The sequence below is a fragment of the Amphiprion ocellaris genome, chromosome 16, assembly GCF_022539595.1.
Source record: "Amphiprion ocellaris isolate individual 3 ecotype Okinawa chromosome 16, ASM2253959v1, whole genome shotgun sequence".
Lineage (NCBI taxonomy): Eukaryota > Metazoa > Chordata > Actinopteri > Pomacentridae > Amphiprion > Amphiprion ocellaris.
In genome coordinates this window covers 27,875,011-27,896,909 of record NC_072781.1, presented here as the reverse complement: position 1 = coordinate 27,896,909, position 21,899 = coordinate 27,875,011, and the positions used below count along the sequence as shown (strand labels likewise).

General features: G+C 37.6%; 2 long non-coding RNA genes across 6 annotated transcripts; both read right to left on the bottom strand.

The window, feature by feature from the left end:
* Nucleotides 1-298: 298 nt before the first annotated feature.
* Nucleotides 299-2,115, bottom strand: LOC129350863 (uncharacterized). The gene is made up of 3 exons (XR_008604422.1): nt 1,949-2,115; nt 820-954; nt 299-355 (listed from the first exon to the last, which is right to left on the bottom strand). It is a non-coding gene; the product is annotated as an uncharacterized LOC129350863 (long non-coding RNA).
* A 10,623-nt stretch (nt 2,116-12,738) lies between these two features.
* LOC129350771 (uncharacterized) lies at nt 12,739-21,565 on the bottom strand. Of its 5 annotated transcripts, none has more exons than XR_008604281.1 (5): nt 21,435-21,565; nt 19,804-19,904; nt 16,693-16,793; nt 14,850-14,973; nt 14,569-14,786 (listed from the first exon to the last, which is right to left on the bottom strand). It is a non-coding gene; the product is annotated as an uncharacterized LOC129350771 (long non-coding RNA). The 5 variants fall into 5 exon arrangements; XR_008604280.1 differs by lacking the exon at nt 21,435-21,565 and adding an exon at nt 20,802-20,935; XR_008604282.1 differs by lacking the exons at nt 16,693-16,793; nt 21,435-21,565 and adding an exon at nt 20,802-20,935.
* Nucleotides 21,566-21,899: the final 334 nt, after the last annotated feature.

Below are 21,899 nucleotides of genomic sequence, written 5' to 3'. Positions count from 1 at the left end.
ATCAACTAAGGTTCCAGTCAGCTCCACTGTCAAATGTTACTTCTGGTCATCATTTGTGAAAATTTCTTACATGATTTCTCACAGTGGGTAAGTCATGTGATGTTCTGTGAAGTTGAAACTAAAAAAAAGGGGAAACATCATTTTTCTGTAAACAATTTACCCATCCATTATTGTCTGTACCATGGTAACAACTGTTTTCTGCTTCCAACAGAGAAGCGCGGTAAGGACATCCTGCGTTACATTAAAATTTCAAAAAGCTCTGAAGATGGATAGGCCATCTGCTGCACAAATGTACTCACCACTTTTATGACAAAGTCAGTGTCCATTGCAACAGGTCTGTCTATGTCCTGTGAGGCTTAAAGATGGCAGAAGACAGACAGGAAAATGAGACAACATGCAGGCTACAAAGCATATATATGTTATGTTAAATCCTAAATTTTGGACTATGTCAAGTCACTTGGAGTTTTCAAATGTATCCAAGACTAGAAAGACATTTACAAAATACTGTACTTGGCACTAAAGATTTGTAAATCTGGGGAACTATAGCTGATTGGACAACAAATGTTAATTAATGGGGTAGGGAACTTTTGCAGCACATGACAAGCACTGACATTTTTCTAGCAATCGGGGCAAACGGCTTTCACAACAAAGAAAAAAACAGATCAATCAGAGTGTCTCCCAGAAACAATCTGTCTATGTGGAAGAAAAACACAGGGACTCTTAAAACCAGTCTGCTACATGTACATAGCTAAGTGATGAAGTGTGAATGTACAGGGCGTGTGTGTCCCAGCATGTCATTACACACAATGTGCTCATTACCAAGATAGATCAGTCCAAATCCACCTTGACCGATGATTGTCCCCAGCTTCCATTTCTTCTTCTCGGTGTCTGTCAGTATGAAGCCATCTGGGAGTGGTTTGGGTAATGCATTCTTTCTTGGAGGAGCCATTAAAACTAAGAATGTTTCAGAAAATGTGAGAAAATATTATAAAAATCCATCTATACACTGAGACAAAAGGCAAAAGAGAAATTACATGATGTGCCCTGGCAGTGGTCACAAACATCAGAACAAAGCTGTATTCTTGAAATAAAATGTTAGGGAGATAACAATGTAATAGATGAAGTAACAGCGATTGTGCAATTTCTTCTTTCGATTCTGTCTTATATGAAAACAAAACTGAAACAACACCCAGTCTCCCTGGCACAAAGCTGCCATGTGCTACTATTATTATGAGTTATCTCATGTATAAATGAGAGACAACATCCACAAACTTAATTTTTAAAAAAATGTCAGCTTTAAAAATTTGATGTGTGATTGAATTGTATGAGCTTTTAGGAATTAAAGCACAGTTCTTGCCCACTTTGGATTGCGATATTTTTAGTCATCTTTTAAATTTCAGATTTAAATTGTGACAGCCTGAACAATCAAAAACTAATTCCATACCAGAAACCCAGGTCACAAAGTGGATGCAACAAAAGTGAATACACCCGTGATCACTGACAAACAAGCCAGAATGCTTGAAAATAATGTTTGAACATGCTTATGAAATGACCTGCGGACAGCAGAACTTTGTCAGTTTTGAATCTATACACTGTGTCTATATGCATGTCTATATCATGGCTCCACATGAAAAAGAATTTCCAGAAGTAAAAATTCTGATTGTGAGACTTCACAAAAATTACAAAGGGCACAGAAATATCAGTGACCGCTTATAATCAGTAGAAACAGAGTTGCAGCAGTAATCTGGAGGTATAGAACGAGCTATAGTACATCTAACCAGAGCTGCAGGGGTCATTCTTCTAAAACAACACCACAGACAATACAGACGTGGCTCAAAGATTATAAATGGAAATGAGAGATGTTTTGCGACAGTTAACGGCCCAGTATCAACGAGCTGGCTAATAAGCAGCTAACATAGCTAGTAAGGCGGTCTGAAGTATCACTTACATGCTAAAATACACAACGACTTCTGAACAGAGTAGAAGCCGTACGTCGTCGGGTCCTTTGTTCAGAAACACATCGATAAGCTTTTGTATTTAATATCGCAGTGTTCTTGAATTGCCACCCTTCTTCCTCGGTGATCCTCCACAGTGAAACAGAAACAACACCGCTTCACTTCCTGAAAATTGTCCCTCCCGCTACGCCGTACAGCCAATAGCAGGCAAGGAAAAGTTTCTCAACAACCAATAGCCAATAGGGAGACAGAGAAGGCGGGAACAAGCGGTATTATGGACTCAGCTGACAAATCAACAAGCTGGAAACAGGATTATGAAGCTGAAATCACGAACGTCACTTAAAACCTGACGTTCATTTTCTTCTTAAATTTGTATAAACTAAAGACTTTCCAAAATTAATTCTTGTTGTTGTTCTTTTGTTAAACATACAATTATTTTCAGCTTTTTTTAAAATTCTATGATTTGTTGTTTACGATTATGTCATCTTGTTGCTAAATCTGTACAGTATTAGTCTGAGGACATTAGTTTGTATGCCTTGTCAGTATCATATTTATGTTGTGTACATGCCACGAATTTTAGATGATATGCAATTTAATTTTAATTTTAAGCTGCCTTTTTTAGCAGCTGGTCAAGGACAACACAAAATATATACCATCTTTTTGGGCTAGCTCCAGCTCATTTACAATCCCTTTTTATTTTGATCAGTGCTGTCCCTGCCAGATAAATGAAGTGAAATATTATTCTTTATCATTAAGATCAGAAAAATGAAGACAGTCTGGTAAGCAACTGATAAAAGCAGCTCAGCTAAAACAGACAGAATGCAGGGATTAATGTGTAGGAAGAAAAATCAGAGTTTGTTCAGGGTTTTAAAAAAATGTATACAACAGGGTCAGTTTAAATGCTATATATTCTGGTTATACGTGTTTGTGGTGAAGTGTCAAACTGTAGCTAAGTGACAAAGTTGTATTTAGCACTTTTGAAACAGAGACTAAAATGCCATATGTTTGTGCAATTTGAGCCATGTTATATGTTTCAACTTTAGGGGGGAGAAGTGTGATAGAGAGTGATTGTGTCACGGTTTGGAATGTACCCCGGAACCTCAGTATTGGCTACGTGTTCTCACCCGGGACTGTTATGATGAAGAACGCACCTGTGGATTCCCGACTGCATGTGCTGTAAATGAATGAGCATTTACTAAAAAGTTCTGAAACTCTTATCAAGTGTGCATACATTATTACTTGAGGTTATAACAAAAAGCATATTGAAATCCCTGTTTGACATTTGCTTTTAAACATAACCTTTTAGCTCTCACTGTCTGTTGTATAGGCTGAGTGAATGTATTTTTGAATGGCGTAGGCCCATTGTGAATCAAAGCAACACTGACAAACAAGTTCAAAGCCTCACAATTGATGGTGCACTCTACTGTTCTACTCAGAAATAATGTTTAAATGCGGATAATATATCACAGGGGTGTATTCACTTCTTTGTGTACTGTAGATATTTCTGGTGGGCACAAGTCATCTATTGATTCACATGATTTGTATTTCCTCAAGACAGTTCTATCTTATTTGTGACCATGGTGTATGGAATTTGCAGCCGCCTTCCAACTCTAACACTGTATGAGCTGTTTATCTGATTGATTAATCCTATTGATGATTTCACAGAATGAATGATGAAACAACTTGTGATCTTTAGTATGAAACCAGCAAGGTCAGAAAGCAGAATGCAAGTAGCAAATATTTGTGATGGGATGTGTCCACATTTGCTTCCCAATGATCAAATGTTTAAAATCATTTTGAGCACCAACATTACTATGACAACTCTCTGCAAAACTGTTTTTGACCTTCATAGTTATTTTATTCAATCAGGTGATCCCCGTGGGGTCCGTGTACGGATCTGGTAATTGGATTTTCCGTTCTGAAACGGGTATTGAAAAACAAAAAACGAGTGGTTATTTGATTTTCGTTCTAAAATACAAAAATTAAAATGGAAATACAAGGCGTTTTTCCTTTTCATGATCAAAAAGGGATATACGATTTTTTTTTTTTAATGCTTTGATTTTCGTTTTATATTTAGAATACCAAGAAAGTAAAATCAGTAAGAGACAGAAACGAAAAAAGGTCCGTTTTTTCATTTTCTGAGACCGGAAGTGGTCATCAGCAAGTGTGGAACCAAACAGAGTACAGTGCATAGACTGTACATACATTTTTTTTCGTGAGTTTTCATGGTGAAAATGAGAGATCAGGTGGCCGATCTTAAAATAAATCAATACTGATTTTTTAATAGAGCGTTAAAGTTTTGCCAAGCCAGGGGGCGGGACTACTTGATTAACAGTCCGGTCCGGAATGATTGACAGGTCCTATGGAGGAGGCAGCAGAGACTCTGCTCTCCTCGTTTGGATTAATTCTGATATAATAACTGTTGGTTTATTTATCGGTGGAGCAGAAGAACATTTTCCACAGACAGTTTTCCTGCCCGTTGGCTTGTTTTAATCAGTTTTCTACCTTCAGCTGATTCTACCAGCAGACACTGAAAGGACTCTGATAGTTTGGTAAGTAAATGTTTATTTTCGTATCGATGCCGCTTTTAATGCACTTCATATGTAGCTTTAGTGTCAGATATAATGTGTGCCATGCACTCCAGATGTTGGTGGAGTTTGTTTCAGTGTGTGTTGACCAGAGAAGAAAGTTAGCATAGTAAATATTAGCTTTAATGTTAGCGATGCTAACCGAGCTAGCTGCTCAGTGGTAGCCTGATTAAAGCTAACGTAGCATCAAGCGAATGTGTTGAGTTTCATGTAAACAGCTGAAGTGTGTTGTGTTCCTGTAATGTGGTTCATTAAGTTCATAAAACTGTGGCTGGTTGACATTAATGTAACGTTCAGGAAACTTAAATGTGATTAAAACAGTAACGTTAATGTTCTAGTTGTCACTAATCAGCTTTAATTTGACACTAAAACAGACTCTGATAGTTTTAAATGACATCAGTTTCATTAATTTGTTGAAAATTGTCTTATTTGTTGTGATGTTGCTGCTGATTCATTAAAAGCAGATGATCCGTGTTGAAGATCCGTTTAGTTCTAGTATCAGAAATACAAGAAGGAAAATGGAAGTTTAGTTCTGCTACAGCAAAGATTTCAGGATTAAAATAACTAAATGAGTCTTTATACCTCAAACTTTATTTTTACAATAGAGAAATAATGAAATAATCACAGATAATAATAATATAAATAGCAGAGAAAACCTGAGAGAATAATTTCCTGAAAAGTCTGTGAAGGAAAAGCAGCTTTTTATCCTGAAAGATCAGAATCAGCTCCAACATCTGCATCTGACAGCATCAAGTCAACCAGAAAGAAAAGAAAAAGAAAATGACTTCTTTCTGATCACATCTGTTTCACTGCTCACTGTCTGCTGCTGCTCACATTCTTCACATTTATAGTCCACTTTTAAAAGTTCAGCAGACAGGTGCTCTGCTTTGGAGTGTGACGATGTCGTTGGTGATGTGGAGAGTGAAGTTTCCGTTTCACCCACAGCGTGCTTTAGGGCAGCCGGGTCGGACTTGATGTTTGAAATACTGACCGACAGCTGAGATTTAACTGTCTGTAGTTCTGTTTTGATGGGTATTAAACTTTCTTTCAAAGCCGACAGGAGCTGGGTCTTTAAAATAACCGCCGTCTCGTTACAGAGTGAAAGTAGCAGTTCCTCCTTAAGGTCAGAGATTGCAGCATCTGAGGGCCTCTTCAAAAGAAGACGTAGTTGATGAAGGCGTTCTGGAGCAGGACCAGAAAGACCACGACCAAGCAGCCTTGAGAGCGTCAGCTCTCCCTTGGGTGGGTGTCAACGGTGTTCACGGTCAGGTCTGTGGTAATCCCGTCAAAAAACAAAACAGAAAAAAAATCTAGATTATAAATCAACATGTAACCAAAGCACTCTGTGTATAACGCCATAGTATAGGATGTAGTTCAGAAAATGTCAAAGTATAGTATACTTTTCAAGAATAACATAGTATGGCCTGTAGTTCATAGTATAGTATGTCGGCAAAAAAACCCAACTGATTATTATGTGGTTCAAAAAGTGCAAAATGATAGGATGTTGCCTAAAATTGTCATGTATGATATGTGGTTCAAAAATGTCATAGTGCAGTATATTGTCAAAATAGTATGTTTTTCAAGAAAACATCAGGGTATATGACGTCTAAAAAATGCCATAGAATAATATTTCATTGCACAAGTAAAAGTATAGTAATTTTTAAAACTGTTCAATTTCTTGTATGTTGCTAAAAAACAAAGAAAACTAAAACAAAAAACAACGTCATAGTAATATGTCAATTTAAAAAGCCTATAGTATAGAGTGTCGCCCAACAAATGTCATAGTATAGCATGTCGCTCTAAAAATGTCATAGTATGGCCTTTGGTCCAAAAAACGTCCGAGTATAGCATGTCGCTCTAAAAACGTCATAGCATAACATGTCGCTCTAAAAACGTCATGCTATAGCATGTCGATCTAAAAACGTCATAGTATAGCATGTTGCTCTAAAAACGTCATAGTATAGCATGTCGATCTAAAAACGTCATAGTATAGCATGTCGCTCTAAAAACGTCATAGTATAGCATGTTGATCTAAAAACGTCATAGTATAGCATGTCGCCCAAAAACGTCACAGTATAGCATGTCACTCTAAAAACGTCATTGTATAGCATGTCACCCTAAAAACGTCATAGCATAGCCTTTGGTCCACAAAACGTTGTTTTGTCCCAGCTGTCTGAAGTAGGTGAGGAGCAACACCAAAACAGTCCAAACGCTGGTTTCCAGAGGGTTAGACGTTTATTTATTTGAATGAGTAAGTTTACAACCAACACAACATGTGAGGGAGTTAAAAACAAATGAGTGTTAGTAAAATAAAAATAAACAGAACTAAAAGTGAACTTCATGTTGACATTGATGGGCATTCCAACCAGGAACATAGTAAAAGATAATCAGTACGAAAAAAAAGCTCTTCCTGTTCACCTCTTCAAGCCCAAAAACACACCACAGTAGCACCCTAAACTAAAACTACCAATGGGTTCCCTGTTTTCCTTTGTGAACAATTCAAAAGGTTCCTCTCTATCTCCCCACACATCCACCAACCACTGGAACACATCTCCAAAGTTCTGCTGGGCCAGCTCAGCTTCCCCCTCAGAAGAAGTTCCACCAGATGAAGGAGCCCTTTTGAGAGGCAGCTGACATCGTGATTGGACTGTACTTTGGTCTTTTCCAATCCAGCTTCAGCTCCAGAGACCAGGCAGGGCGGGCCGAGTCAACGGAGGCCGGATGGACGAGGCATACAGCTGAGTACAATCCAGAAAAACCAACAGAGGAGGAGGTGCAGGACCAGAACAAACAGAGTATGTCTCTTAGAAAACATCATAGTATAAGCATTTAGTATGAAAAAACGCCATCATATACATCGTATATTGTACAAATAACAAGTCAAAGGAAAGAGACATACATTGTAGAATTGTAGTAATTGTGGGCTGACTGATTTACTGATCGTCAGTATTTTATTTTTTACTGATTTACGGTAATAAATACATTTAAAAATGGCGCTATCTTTGGCTCTGAACCTTTATCTACCTGTGGTCGGCTCTGTCTTCTGGAGTGATTTGATTGGTTATACGTCATGAATAAAACTCCTTTAACTTAACATCTGTAAACAAAACAAAAACGTATCAAACAAAGTTTCCTGTTAGAGTTTGTGTTCTTCAAAGTTTAACTCAAGATTTTAAATACTTTCATTTACTGCAAATGAATATCGACTCCAAATGTCTCACTAATAATCATTATCAGCCTTAAAAACCCACAAAACACCCCTCTATACTCAGCCACACTTAGTACAGTCCGGTTCCCCCTTCTATAAATCTGCTTGGAATCTTCCACTTCCTGTTTGTCAAAGTGGCCTTCTACCTGGACAGGTTTTGTTGGAGCTCATGCAACAAACATTTTGGGTAACTGCACTTTAATATGGATGGATGACACTGAATTAGAGTCCGTTTTAATGAGACTGAGTTAAGATGTGTAGCTCTGTCATTAAATAGGAAATTATTTCTCAGAATTCACAGAGAAAAGTCTGAAATGTTTGCTAGGTTAGCGTCCCACATGTTCTTTGGCTCAGCTAAAGCTAACTCTCTCCAACTTCTGGATCTCTTGAGTTGCTTGTTGTTAAAATATCTTGCTAGATTTGCTGAAGCTCAGAAAGTCTGAGATGTTTGTTCAGAATAAGCTCATTCTCAAGTCTGATCTGAACTGTCCTCTTTTGTTTGAACTTTCCCTAAACTTAGGAGTTAATGACAGAGCAGCACATCCAGACTCAGTCTCATTTATGTAGAGATTAAACTTCAGTGTCATTCATTGATGTTAAAGTGCAGTTTTTCAAATGTTTGTTGCACATGCTCCCGACCAAACCAGTCCAGGTGGAAGACGATGTGAAGAGAAAGCTCCAGAGGATGAATATCACACATTTATGTTGGAAATAAATGTCCTTTAATTAGACATTGTCATGCAAAAGTTGGATTTCCCTTTAATGATGTTCAAATCTTTGAGTGTTTTGTTGTTGGTTTCTAAATGTTTTTTGACACTCAGCCCCAAAGATTGAAACATTTTACGGCTCACAAGCTGCAAAAATTCACACATTATCAACTATCTTTCTGACTAAACTAAGATAAAAAGTGAAAAACTGTCTGATTCCTGCATCATGAACGTAAATGTTTTTGGATTTTATGACAGTAAACTGAATATATTTGGGTTTGACATTTTATAAACCAAAACAAGAAATGAATTAGTGGAGAAAACAATCAACAGATTAATGGTCAAAGAAAATGTGTTTTCCAACATATATGGCTGAATTACTCCAACATTACAAGATACATACAAATTTAATTCAATTTTATTTATATTATGCCAATTACAGGTCAAATTGTCTCAAGACGCTTTATTTTTAGATTTTTTTGTCATAATTAAAATATGACAAAGTAAGAAATTTAAACCTCTTGACTAATCCAATTTATTATTTGGTTTTTAAGAGACTAATGGACAACTAAAATAACTTTCTCCACTAACACTAATAAACATGAGGTCAAATAAAAGGAACAGTTTTAAATACTGCAGTCCCACGATGACAAGAATAAAGTTTGTCAAGAAAAACTAAGTCTGCTGGTGGATTCCAATAAAGTCCTAATAAATGATAATAAAGTGTGATACTAAAGGTGGTGCTAAAAATGTCAAAGTAAAGATATCAAGTTGAACATCTGGATGGAGGTTGATAAAAGTTGACCTCCCTTCATTTCTCTGGAGCGACTCCAAGGATTTTATGGATGGTGGTTAAAGACCTGCTCTTCTAGTCGTCGTCCTTCTAGTTGCTGTAAAAAGTCAGTCCATCCTGGCCGACTTCAACACCTCTTCATGACAACTTGTTCTGCCTCCGACCTGGTGGAAACTCCAGAAACTCGGGAAAACCTGTGGAGACTCGAAGAACTCGTGGAGACTCGAGGAACTCGTCGGGCGGGGGAAGGTGTGGTGGGCGGTGGGGGGAGTCAGGGCGGAGAGTAGGCGGGAAGGTGGGTGGTGGCCTCCCCCCTCTACTCCCCACCCACCTCCCCGCCTACTCTCCGCCCTGACTCCACCCAGACTCCGCCTTGGCTCCACCCATGTGCTCACTTCAGGAACTACGATGCCAAAGGGACGACGAATTTATTTCTTTGTATCTGATCTGTAGCTCAGTGAGTTAAGGATTTGCCTATGGAGCTGCAGGTCGCTGGTTCAAGACCAGACACTTCTTAAATTTTCTCAAAATCCTGACAAAGACAAAGAAAGAAAACTGCCACTGGCCGGTCTCGAACCTGCGACCTTCCAGTCAGTAGTCTTCTTCTTATCCCCCTGAGCTATTCGCTCAGATACAAATTCTTCTTTTTTTTGCGCATTTATCATCTATTTTTTGTCGGTTTCGAGTTTTTTTTTAACTCGAGTCTCGACTCGACCGTTTTTCTCAGGAGGTTGGACTTCAGCCTTTGTGCTGGAGGGTGGAACCCTCAGTTCCAAGACTTTCCAAAGCCTCCACACCTCCCGAGTCCTCAGGACCTGAGCTTTCACACAGTCTGAGGGCTGAAATTTTCTAAGTTCCACAGTAGTTCTCTGTTAGATTGAACTTTCAGACAGTCCAAGGACTGAAATCTTCTCAGTTCCTGAGTAGTTCTCTGTTAGTTTGAACCTTCAGACAGTCTGAGGACTGAAATCGTAGAAGTTTCTCAGTACTTCTCTGTTAGTTTGAACCTTCAGACACTCTGAGGACTAAAATTTTAAAAGTTTCTCAGTACTTCTCTGTTAGTTTGAACTTTCTGGTTAACAGAAGCCTTAAAACTTGTGACCATGAGTCTTGATTTCACATTTAGACCATCCATCTGAGTTCTTCTCAGACCTTCACCTGTGGGTTTTTTAGAAATCCTCAACAAACTTTGATTCTCTTCACTGAACAGTAAAGTTTGTGGAGATCAGAAGGTAACATTAGTTTGATCAATGCCTTCAACTACTAGTAGACTTTATCTGGAAGCAGTTTTCTGAAATGAGTTCTTAGTAAATCTGTCCACAATCAAACCAAGAACATAGAAAGAGGAAACGTTTGAAGAAACAACTTGATGTTTTCATTGCAGACTAGAAAACACTTTAAGACTTTTTTCTGTTTTTGCTCTTTTTGATCGTTTTATTGTCTCTTCTGTTTAATTTGATCTTCTAAAGTTTAACTGGTGTCTTTTCAAATGTTTTGTCTTTAGTTTGATTCTTCTTAAATGTTTAGTTTTGCTCTTTTCTCTTTTATTCTTTTCTAATGTCTGATTTGATTTCCAAATGTTTTGCCTTTTTAATGTTTAATTTTCTTTTTAAATGCTTCATTGTATTTTCTGTTCAATTCCTATTTAAAGTTTTATGGTCTTTAACATTTAATTTTCTAATTAAACATTTAATTTTTTAAGTAAATGTTTTGTCTTTTTAACGGTTTAATAATCTAATTAAATGTTTTGTATTTTTTTAAATGTTTAATATTCTTAATTGTATTTTTTTAAATGTTTAATTATCTAAAATATTTCATCTTTAATGTTTAATATTTTTGTTTAAAAATTTTAATTTCATAATTACATGTTTTGTATCCTCTGTTCAATCATCTAATTAAATATTTTGTCTGTTTAATATAATTTAATTGTATTTAATGTTTAATTTTCTTTTTAAAAGTCTTATTGTATTAAATGTATTTTTCCTTTGATTAAATTGCTTTTTTAATGTAGTTTATTTCTTTAATCTTTTTTTCTGTCAAGATTTTAACACCAACCTTAAAAATGAAACAAACCCTTAAATCACAATGAAAATACTTGTTGTCACAATCATGAGTTAGTCAATTATTCAATTTATCAATTCAGCTTTATTTGTTTAGCACCTTTTACATAGATGAAAAAACTAAACAAGCAAAGAGAAAAAGCTATGATTAACACTCAAAAACATACCAAAAAAAAAAAAAAAGACTTAACATGGTAATAAAATATGTGTCCAGGGGATGGAGGGAGTTTATTGAAGTCTTCTTGGGCTCACATGGAAATCATTTAAAATATAAACTTGATATTCAGTCTAAGGAAACTGGAAACTGCAGAGCGACAGAAGAACCAACAATATCTCCTGTTTTCTCCTTTAATGAGTCGACTCTTCTTGTGCTTTCAGACCAAAGAACTACAGACTCTTCACAACCTGCTCAAACTCTTGGTACAGGACCTCACCACACGGGTCAAGAAGGTTTCCTTCTCATTTCTACTCTGAAGCTCATCTTCTCCTGCTCAAACTGCTGACAAATGTTTCTGCTGCTCTAAAGTCTGCTCTCCAGAACTTCCTAAAAACTCTCAAAATCTCTTCTGCTGCAGGTTGCTTTGTAGAACTGTTCCAGAAAACCTCACTAAACCACATGGAGGGGCCTCAAGATAGTCGTCCAAATGAAACCACACAAAAACCAAACTAGCACAACCCAAAACGCTAAAGTCTCCTGCAGCCTACCAGAGAACCTCTTTAAACAGAGAATCAGGACAGGAACTCTTACCTTCTGGACAACCAACGCTGATTCTCAAACAAGAATACAGAATGTGTCTGACCAGAAACCTCTGAAGACTCACTACAGCCAAGATAAAGACACAACTCAGCTGCACCAAATCCACTAATCACTGCACACATTAGCACCATGTGCTAACTGTGGCTAAAGAACCTCATTTACCAAGACAACTATCCAGTACAAAGCCCTAAAACACACCAAGAAACACATTAAAGACGATTTTACTGCTGGAAGCTGCAAGCCAACGCCTAAAGCACAAACTAAAGCAATGAAGCCAAACCCGGTTCATGGTGAAGAGAAGCAGAGGAAATGTTTGTCTGCAGCTAAATAAAGCAGGAAGACACTGAGCTGCTCAGGTGTTCCTGATAACACCAAGCAGCCACCTGGACAGCCAATAGGAACACAGCTTACTGGAAGTCCAGAGGGCTGGCTTAGTGAAGGAAATTTAATTTAAAGTTGAGGCAGAAAGTTAACAAAGAAAGTTGAAAACCACCTTCTGATACCTGAAATCTCTGAGTTTTCACACAAAGAACGCCTGAACATGTCAAACTGGTTCCATAGTAGAACCATCATTGTAAAAACGTCATAGTATGGTGTGTTGCTCAAAAAACATTAGGACCCGGCTGTCTAGGGTCGCCGAGGAGCAACACAAAAACAGGACAAACGCTGGTTTCCAGGGGGTTAGGAGGATATTTATTTGAAAGAGGAAGTTTACAACACCACAACATGTGAGCAGAAAAATCACAAAGTCTGTCTTTAGTTCAGCTGAAAATATTAGTTTTTGTCTTTTTTATTGACCAAACTTTTCAGGAAGTAGATGAAGAATAATTAAAGCTCTCATGTAGAAGTCCAACTTATTTTGGATCTTTGTGGAGAGTTTAATCTTAGATTTTGTAAAGCTGTTGAGTTTTTAGAGTCACATGGATTGTTTTGACATTTAATAACCTAGTCCTGAAATAAAATTACAGTTGTGGATTTCTGTCATTTAGTCTGGACTAAACAGCAGCATAAATCTCAAACGTCATTATGAGGAGTCTGGATTGAGGTTTCTCACTTGATAATGATCAAAACAAGAAATTTAGGTTGATTTAAAGGAATATTCCACCTTCAATCTTTGAATGTTGACCTAAAAGTTTGGTTTCAGGAAGTATTCCATCTACAAGGTCCTCACACATCCACCTTAAAGGAACATTCCACCAAAAATCCTTGGACATGCACCTAAAATGTTGGTTTAACGGAGTATTCCATCCAAAATCCTCAAAGAGACCTGAGGGGCTGGTTAAAAGGAATATTCCACCTAAAACCTCAAATATAGACCTGAAAGGGTGGTTTAGAAAAAATCCTTCAATGTAGACCAAAAAAGTTAGTATGGAGGAATATTCCACCTGAAATGTAGACCTGAGAAGTTGGTTTGGAAGAATATACCATCCTAAACATCCTTAAATGTAGACTAAAAGACGGTTTGGAAGAAAAGTCCACCTAAAATCCTCCAATGTAGACCTAAAAGGTGAGTTTAATGGTATATTCCACCTAAAATTCACTACTGTAGACCTTGGAGGTTGATCTGATGGTATATTCCACCCAACATCCTTGAACATAAACTTAAAAAGTTCGTTCAAAGGAATATTCCACCTTAAAACCTTAAATCCTTCAATGCAGACCAAAAAATTTTGGTGTAAAGGAGTATTCCACCTTAAATGTAGACCTAAAGGATGGTTTGGAGTAATATTCTACTCTAAAATCTTCCAATGTAGACCTAAAAGGTTGATCTGATGGTATATTCTACCCAACATCCTGGAACATTTACCTAAAAGGTTGGTTTAATGGTATATTCCCAGAAGAACAATGAACATCAGGCTTAATGGTATATTCCACCCAAAATACTTGTACATATACCAAGAAGTCAGTGTAAAGGAAATGTAGACCTAAAAGGATTGTTTAAAGGAATATTTAAAGGATTATTTTCATTATTTAATAATCTGTTATCAGTCAGAACCCTGGCAAACTTATTTTCCATCAGTTTTTTTAGTAGAAGTCACAAATAAAGGAGCTCTTGGTTTTTCCCGGCGTTACTGAGTCCAAAGCTGCTGTTTCAACACAGAACGTTCACATGGATCCATAAACCTCTCAGCACTCAAACACCCACAGACAGGAGGCCGGCTGGACCGAGGCTCGGCGGCGTCCTCAGACCCACGAGTCGGGGAGTCGGTGAACTTGTTGGTCCGGTTTGAAGGCCTCCGTGTGGTCCAGTAGAAGTCCATGTAGTCGGTGTTGGCTTTGAACCGCAGCGACTGGCCGCCATCAGGTGGACCGGCTCGTCCTCGTAGGGCTCCTCCTGTAGCCTTGAGGGAACCACAGGAACATTCAGTAGCTGTTGGAGTTCTTCCTGTCAGGCTCATGGTAGAACGGCTCTGAAGAATCTTGTACTCGTCTTATCTGGAACAATCTAACAGCCTAAACTGTTAACAGCAGTGTAAAGAAGCAAACACACAGGCATAGATTAGGACTCAAACTAGATTTATTTTAGAAAACAAATCAGCTTAGAAGCATTTGTTCACACATGTGGCTGAATAGGAGGCCGTCCAATCAGATTGGAGGTCTTCACTCTGTAGGTTGTTTGTTGGGTGAGACTCTTGGACCTCCATCAGCTGACGTGGATGTTTGATGGTCTTCCTCTCTAGTGCCAGATGATTCATCCATGAATTCAGCAGCTACAGACTGAAATGAAGCTCATGCTGCTATTATTGAATTCCTGTTCCAGATCAAATGTTCAGAGTTCACCTTGAATGCAGCCGTCTGCTGTCTGATAGTTTTTCTCATTGTAGTCTTCAATAAAGTCTTTTTCCTCATGTCAGGATGTGGTGAGACTCTTTCTCAGTCTCTGCAGACGTCCCTCATTGTGCATCTCCAGAGAAGAAACAGAAAAACTGGTCACTGCTTCAGCATCACAAACGCTCTCCAGCATTGAGAGTGTTTTAGGAATTCATTCATTGTGTTGTGAACTTTGAAGAAGCAGAAACTTTACAGCTGCCAAAGATATGAGCTCTAATTCTGGATGTTTTAGGAAATGAAGGTCATCAAATGAACACTTGATTTTTGCTGATAACTCTCATTAAATTACTGAAGAAATCCAACATAAAAACCTGTAAACTCTCAGGCAGCTTTTGTTAAAGTTTGTCTATAATTCTATCATCATGTTCTGGAACCAGGACTCTGCAGAAGTTCCTTCAATCAGATACTTGTGTGTTTCTATTTAAGGCCTCAGGTTTGAACGTACAGCAGAGGATTAGAAAGGAGTGATTTTAATATTTAAATCAGTCCAGTAAATGTTTGGTGTGAAAATTATTAAAATTTTCATCTAGATAGATTTGTGTCAAATAATATTGTAGTTTCATTTAAATATATCCAAATGAGTTCAGTGTATTTACATTTTATAGAATATTTGATTTCTTAATCTCAATACTGTAGGGTCTGACCCTAAATATTATAATAATGATGCAAATTTAAATAATATTTTAGTGGTCATAAACTTTAATCAGCTAAACTTACATAATAAATATCACTGTACAATCTTAACCTGAACATTCATATTATTGAGGTAAATTTACATAAATCATGATATTCTAGAGTCTTAACTAGAATATTTCTAACATTAATCTTTTTGTATTGTGCTGATAAACAACAATAACCTCACTTTCAGATATTTGTTGTCTGTGATTGTGAGACTAAATTCCTCCATATTCTAGAACTTCCCTGCAGCAGCTGTAGGAATAAATAAAAATAAAATCTGTTCATTTCCACATTATGCACATTTATTTATTCTTAATATCTCATGAATGGTAGCTGGCAGTAAAAACAAACTCATCTGCTGGACTGAATTTCCCAAAATGGAAACATGGACAGAATTTAACACTCATGTATCCATGGCAACGCTAACATTTCTGTTTCTTACCAAAGTTCACAACACAAGTAAAGATTTTAATGTAAAACTTCAGGGATGACTGCTAACCATAAGTATTCTGATCAATACTTCATGATCAATATCAGGACAGATGTTACAACTCCAGCTGTTGCATTAGACTGCAGTTATTCACAGAGAAATTAAAACATCACATTCCTCATAAAAACTAGATGGGACTTTTATTAAATAAAGTGTTGGTGAATAAACAGTGTAAAAAGTGCAAAGCAGCTCCATTAAATCAGGAGATGTGAGACTTCCACAGCATGGATCACCATCTGCTGTGTTGATTCATAGCTGAATGTCAGAATAAACCGAGATAGAAAAGCTGCTTTGAGCTGCAACATTACGGTCTGACAATCCAACACCATCACAGTTTTCATCTGGTTGTTTTGCTCCAACATGCTGTGAAGTTCAGTTTTTACCTGAATCAATACAGAGATTCTATTTCCAACCAAGACTGGAATAAAAATTAGAATGTTATGAGGTTATTAATGCAACTAGATCCTTTCAGATGGAAGGATTTACTTCTAAGTTCTAATTCAAGTTTCAGTTGGAGCACATTGCATTCACAAAGAAAAACAGTGATACCTTCATAGCAACATTTAATAAACCTAAAGCTTCCCTGTTGGCTCATTGGTGGAGTTTGTTACTGAGCGTCTGAACCTTAAATCCAGTGAGACGACCATCTTCAGTCGAGGCCAGTCAGAGAACTTCAAGACCTTCCATCAGCTGGACCAGATGTGGCATCATCTCCCTCTGAACATCTGAATGACAGGAGAAAAGACAGAAATCAAACACAGATCACAGAAATACAATTTATTCACTTTCATCATTTTATAAAAGTAGCATGAAGTTTATTAAAACTTGACAACATCAGTAATGAAAGTAAATGTTTTTATCTCGTGTTGAAGCTAAATTTAAAGTCAATTTTAATGACTGTTTATCCTGAGAGGAGTGAGAATGGAGCTTTTATTTCCTTTTTAGAATATTCCCTCAAAATATTCTGTTTATTATTGGCTTTAGAAGCATTTTTCTTTATTTATTTTTAGATACCTCAGACTGATGCACTTTGCTGGTTTGCAGATAATTTCAAGTACAATGACAATAAAGATCTTCTATTATAACATATTTTGCTAAAACAAGAACTGCAAACCTTCTCAACCATCTCTCAGTCTGCAAAATTCCAACTGCGACCAAGAATTATCTGATGTAATTATTATTCTAATCTTTACTGAACCAGCCCTGGAATTAATAAAAATCTGTATATGGATATGATTTTCTCTGATGGGACCACTGTGGAAGCCGTAGCAACAATTAACTATCCTTTGAAGGGAAAGATTAGGTCTTCTTCAGGTGGATAAAAAAATGCTCTCCCTTAAAAAAAAAAAAAAAAAAAAAAAAAAATGCATCCAATAAAGTAACTCTCTTCTGCACTGCACACATACTACACTTTTGTAGAACTCTGGATGTCAGAGTAAAGGCAGACAGATCCACCAATCAGCCACAACATTCTGACCACTGACAGCTGAAGAAAACAACATCCATCATCTTGTTCTAATGCAGTGTTTCTCAAATAGTGGGGCGCACCCCCCTAGGGGGGCGCAGAGGCATGTCAGGGGGGGCGCAGGCGACTGGGAGGAAAAGGTCCTTCAACACGGAACTAATTAGCTGAACTATTGTTTTAACGTCGGCCTGTTTTTCGCGACGTACAACAATACTGAAATTGTGCTGGCCCATAGACTGTATATGCCATAGATATAAATAATAATAATAATAATGATCTTCTGTATATACCTATGGTAAATGTACTGGCCGTTCAGACTCCGAAGTACAGACTCCTGAGAACTGGAGAACGCATCGTTGATGTGCAGTCGGAACACCAGCGTACTTGATCACGTCACGTACTCGGCTCATCTCCTCCGATTATTTTTACCAGCAATATCAAACATACGGCCTGTGGGCCCACCAGACGGTCCATTTCGGCCCGCGGGCCGACTTTACAAATGATAAAAATTACAACATTAACTGTAAATTGTAAATCTGTAAAACTGTAAATTTAAAATAATTTCTAGAACTTGACAAGTTGTTCTGGTCATGAAATGAAATACTAGATTGTTCAGTTCCAGATACCTGTGACTGAATGTTTTGTATTTTTGTAGATAAACTGTTATCTGGCAGCTACAATGCATGTGTAAATGATGAACTCAGGCATAATAGGCTACTGTTGAAATTGAACTTGTTTTCCTTAAGAAATTTCAGGTTCATAATATTTTGTAAAAAGATAGTTCATTAAATGTGAACATTTTCAGAATGTACTTTTTTTGAACTAAAACAAAGGGGAAAGTTGGAGCTGTGGTTATTTATAGGTTATTATGCTGTGATTTTACTGGTGGGGCCCACTGGAGATCAGATTGGGCTTTATGTGGTCCCTGGACTAAAATGAGTTTGACACTCCTGATCTTTACTGTGAAAAACAACAAAATGGAATCAGATAAATTAGCACAGCCCTGCATATTCACGTTTTCACAGATTTTTTATATATATATATATATATATATATATATATATATATATATATATATATATATATATATATATATATATATATATATATATATATATGCACAGTTATTGAGGGGGCACGAAAGTTTTTTGTCCTCCGAAGGGGGGCCCGACAGAAAAAATTTGAGAACCACTGTTCTAATGTAACGTTCTGCTGGGAAATCTTGACGTTCATGTGGATGTTTGACATGTACCACCATCTAAACACTGCAGGACAAACAACCCCCTAGTCTCCATGGCAACAGCAGTCCTTGATGCCAGCTGCCACCCTCAGCAGGACAAATTAAAACTGCTCAGGAGTGGTCTGAGGAACACGACAGAGCTAAGCTGTTCACCTGGGTTCCACACTCCCCACATCCAGATCTGATTGAGCATCTGTGGGATGGTCCAGGATCAGCCTGGTCTAGGTAGGACCCACCCTGCAACCCACAGGATCCACAGAATCCACAGAACATCCCCAGAGGTTCTGATGAACCACTGGGTCAGAGGAGTTTTAGCAGCATAAAGGGACCAACACAGTATTAGTCAGGTGGTCAGAATGTTATACTGTTATATTGTCATGCTGATTATATGATCAGTAAATGTTACCATCAATTATAACATCCACACTGATCAGGAAAAAAACAAACTATCAGTTCATTCAGAAACTGTGGGGTTAAACCTAAAAACACAGACCTCAACAGCAGTTTGTTTCAAAGCAGAACACCAGCTGGTTTTCACTAAAGAAGCTTTCAAAGCAACAATTAAATGACAGTTTTGTTCTCATTAAGTTCAGAGTCAGAGTCAGCCAAAATAATGTATACACACATCAGGAAAAGAAAAACTTTTATAAATATTTCATTTGTATAAGTACTTCTATACATATAGATTCCTCTTTCTAAGTTTGATCAAATCACGATAACTCTGTGTCCTGTTGTACGATGTTTTCCCAACAGATGGCGCTACCCTCATGAATGGAGCATCAACAAGTGACGTCTACAACAGAACAGAAATGTCTGGAAGCCAGTGGCCACCACTTTGAGCACCTCTTGTAATTGTAGAGGCCAAAGATAACTTTCATTAATCTCATGATTTCTGAATAAATTTGGTATTGAAACATTTATGCAAGTTTTTCTTTTCCTGATGTGTGTAAACATTATTTTGGCTGACTCTGTATAATGGGTTTCTGACAGGTCACCAGGCAACATCTTTTTATAATAATGACAAACATACCTGCATTCTACAGGAGTGATTTTCCTCATGTGCAGGTAAAGATGTGTGAGGAGCTTAGAGATGACAGGAGCAGGAGTCATCCTCACTAATTCAGCTTCCACCTAGAAACAGAAAGACCACAAACAAACACACTGATATACTCTCAAACGTTCAACCTCACAGCCTCAAAATATCTGTTTAGGAAGTGTTGTGTTTCTAAATTCTGCTGAAAGCATTGACAGACATTCTCTTACAAGGTTGTGTAAAAAGCAGCCTGTCCTCTGAGCTACTGAGAAATTTTCCTGAACAAAGTTTCTACGTGTAAATCAGCTCAACAAAAACTAAAGCCTCAGTCAGAGATAACAGGTATCACAAATTATAAAGAACTTTCTTTGTTAACTCAGACTTTCTGCTTCAACCTCACATAAAAAGGGGAGTTTAACTCGTCAGGTGACTGAAAATGAACGGCTTGTGCAGTTCTGGATCCAAAAGTAGGATGTTTCAACTCATGTTTTACTACAAATACATGCAATAATAAATAAATACAATGGCTGGTTGTTAGTTTATTCACTGTTAATGTCACTTTATATACTGGATTGAACTTGAGCAGTGGAAGAGAGAAGGAATTTAATGAAATTATGGAGATTCAGAGAGGTAATGTTGCACAATGTTAAGCGCGGTTTAATTCAAACCAGCTGAATGTTAAACTTCAGTGCAGCTCAACGGGTTTCAGTTAACCTTAAAGTAAAATAACTTTTTTAAAAGCTAAAATACACAGCAGAGAAATACAGGTTGAGAAGGTCATTCTAATAATGAGGACAGCTGCGACAGCAACTAACACAGGTGTTCAGCGGTAAGTTAGCCACCTGTGTTAATTAGCCCGCTAGCTAACTTAGCCGCTTAGCTTGCTAACGCGTCCGGAACAACTGCTCAAACACGACAAAACACAACTCTTCACAAGTCGCTGACTTAACGTACAACAAACCAACGCTACAGGTTAGAAGTATTTATCTTCTTACCATATTTTACTCCAAAACCAAGATCAACAGCAGCCAGAGATGCTACCAGACGTGCTAACCATAGATATAAATAGCAGACTAGATACGCTAGCTCGCTGACTTCTATATTCTCTATGGTCTGACCAATCACTGCTCTCTGGCTCCGCCCTCTGAGAATCTTGTTGTCGTTTGGCTCTACACTTGCTGATGACCACTTCCGGTTCCAGAAAATAAAAAAACGGACCTTTTTTCGTTTCTGTCTCTTACTGATTTTATTTTTTTGTTATTCTAAATATAAAATGAAAATGAAAGCATTTTTAAAATTTCGTATATCCCTTTTTGATCATGAAAAGGAAAAACGCCTTGTATTTCAATTTTAATTTTTGTATTTTAAAACGAAAATCAAATAACCACTCGTTTTTTGTTTTTCAATACCCGTTTCAGAACGGAATATCCAATTGCCAAAATATACACGGACCTGAAATCAGTGATGTGTTGCATCTCGAAGCTCACAGCCAACTCTGTAACCGACACGCCCACTAGAACTCTCCTCTGCCTGTCACTCCACGGAGGACAGACAGGAGCCTGTGGCCGCCCACGGGAGAGAAAACCCTCACACTCGTGGACTAACACTAGCGACACTTTTCAACTTACGGTCACTAGTTTTGTCTTTAGGCGATAAGTCCTTAACGGGATCTGAAAAGTCGCTAAATGTAGCGACAAAGTCAACTGGAAGAACTGGGTTGCAGAACTGCTCGAAGCGGAAATGCAAATTTGATTGGCTGGTAGCGTCACGTGGGGCGCTGCGCCGGCTGGACGCAGAGAAGCGCTATTATATATATATATTATTATATATATTATATGTCTTAATGTCGCCCAGAAGATTAGGTGACAACAGACACGCATACGCATAACTTTTAACCCGTTTGCATTGACAGGGGGAGGATAAATATTCTTCCAGGATAAGTTAACCATTTCCAGCACATTTGACCTTTTTTTTCTCATTTTCCATGTTTTCCATGACTGGAAAATTGGTCAATCATTTTCCAGGTTTTCCAGGACGTGTGGGAACCCTGAAAATGATTTGGCAATTTTTTTTTGATTTTGTTAAAGGGCGTA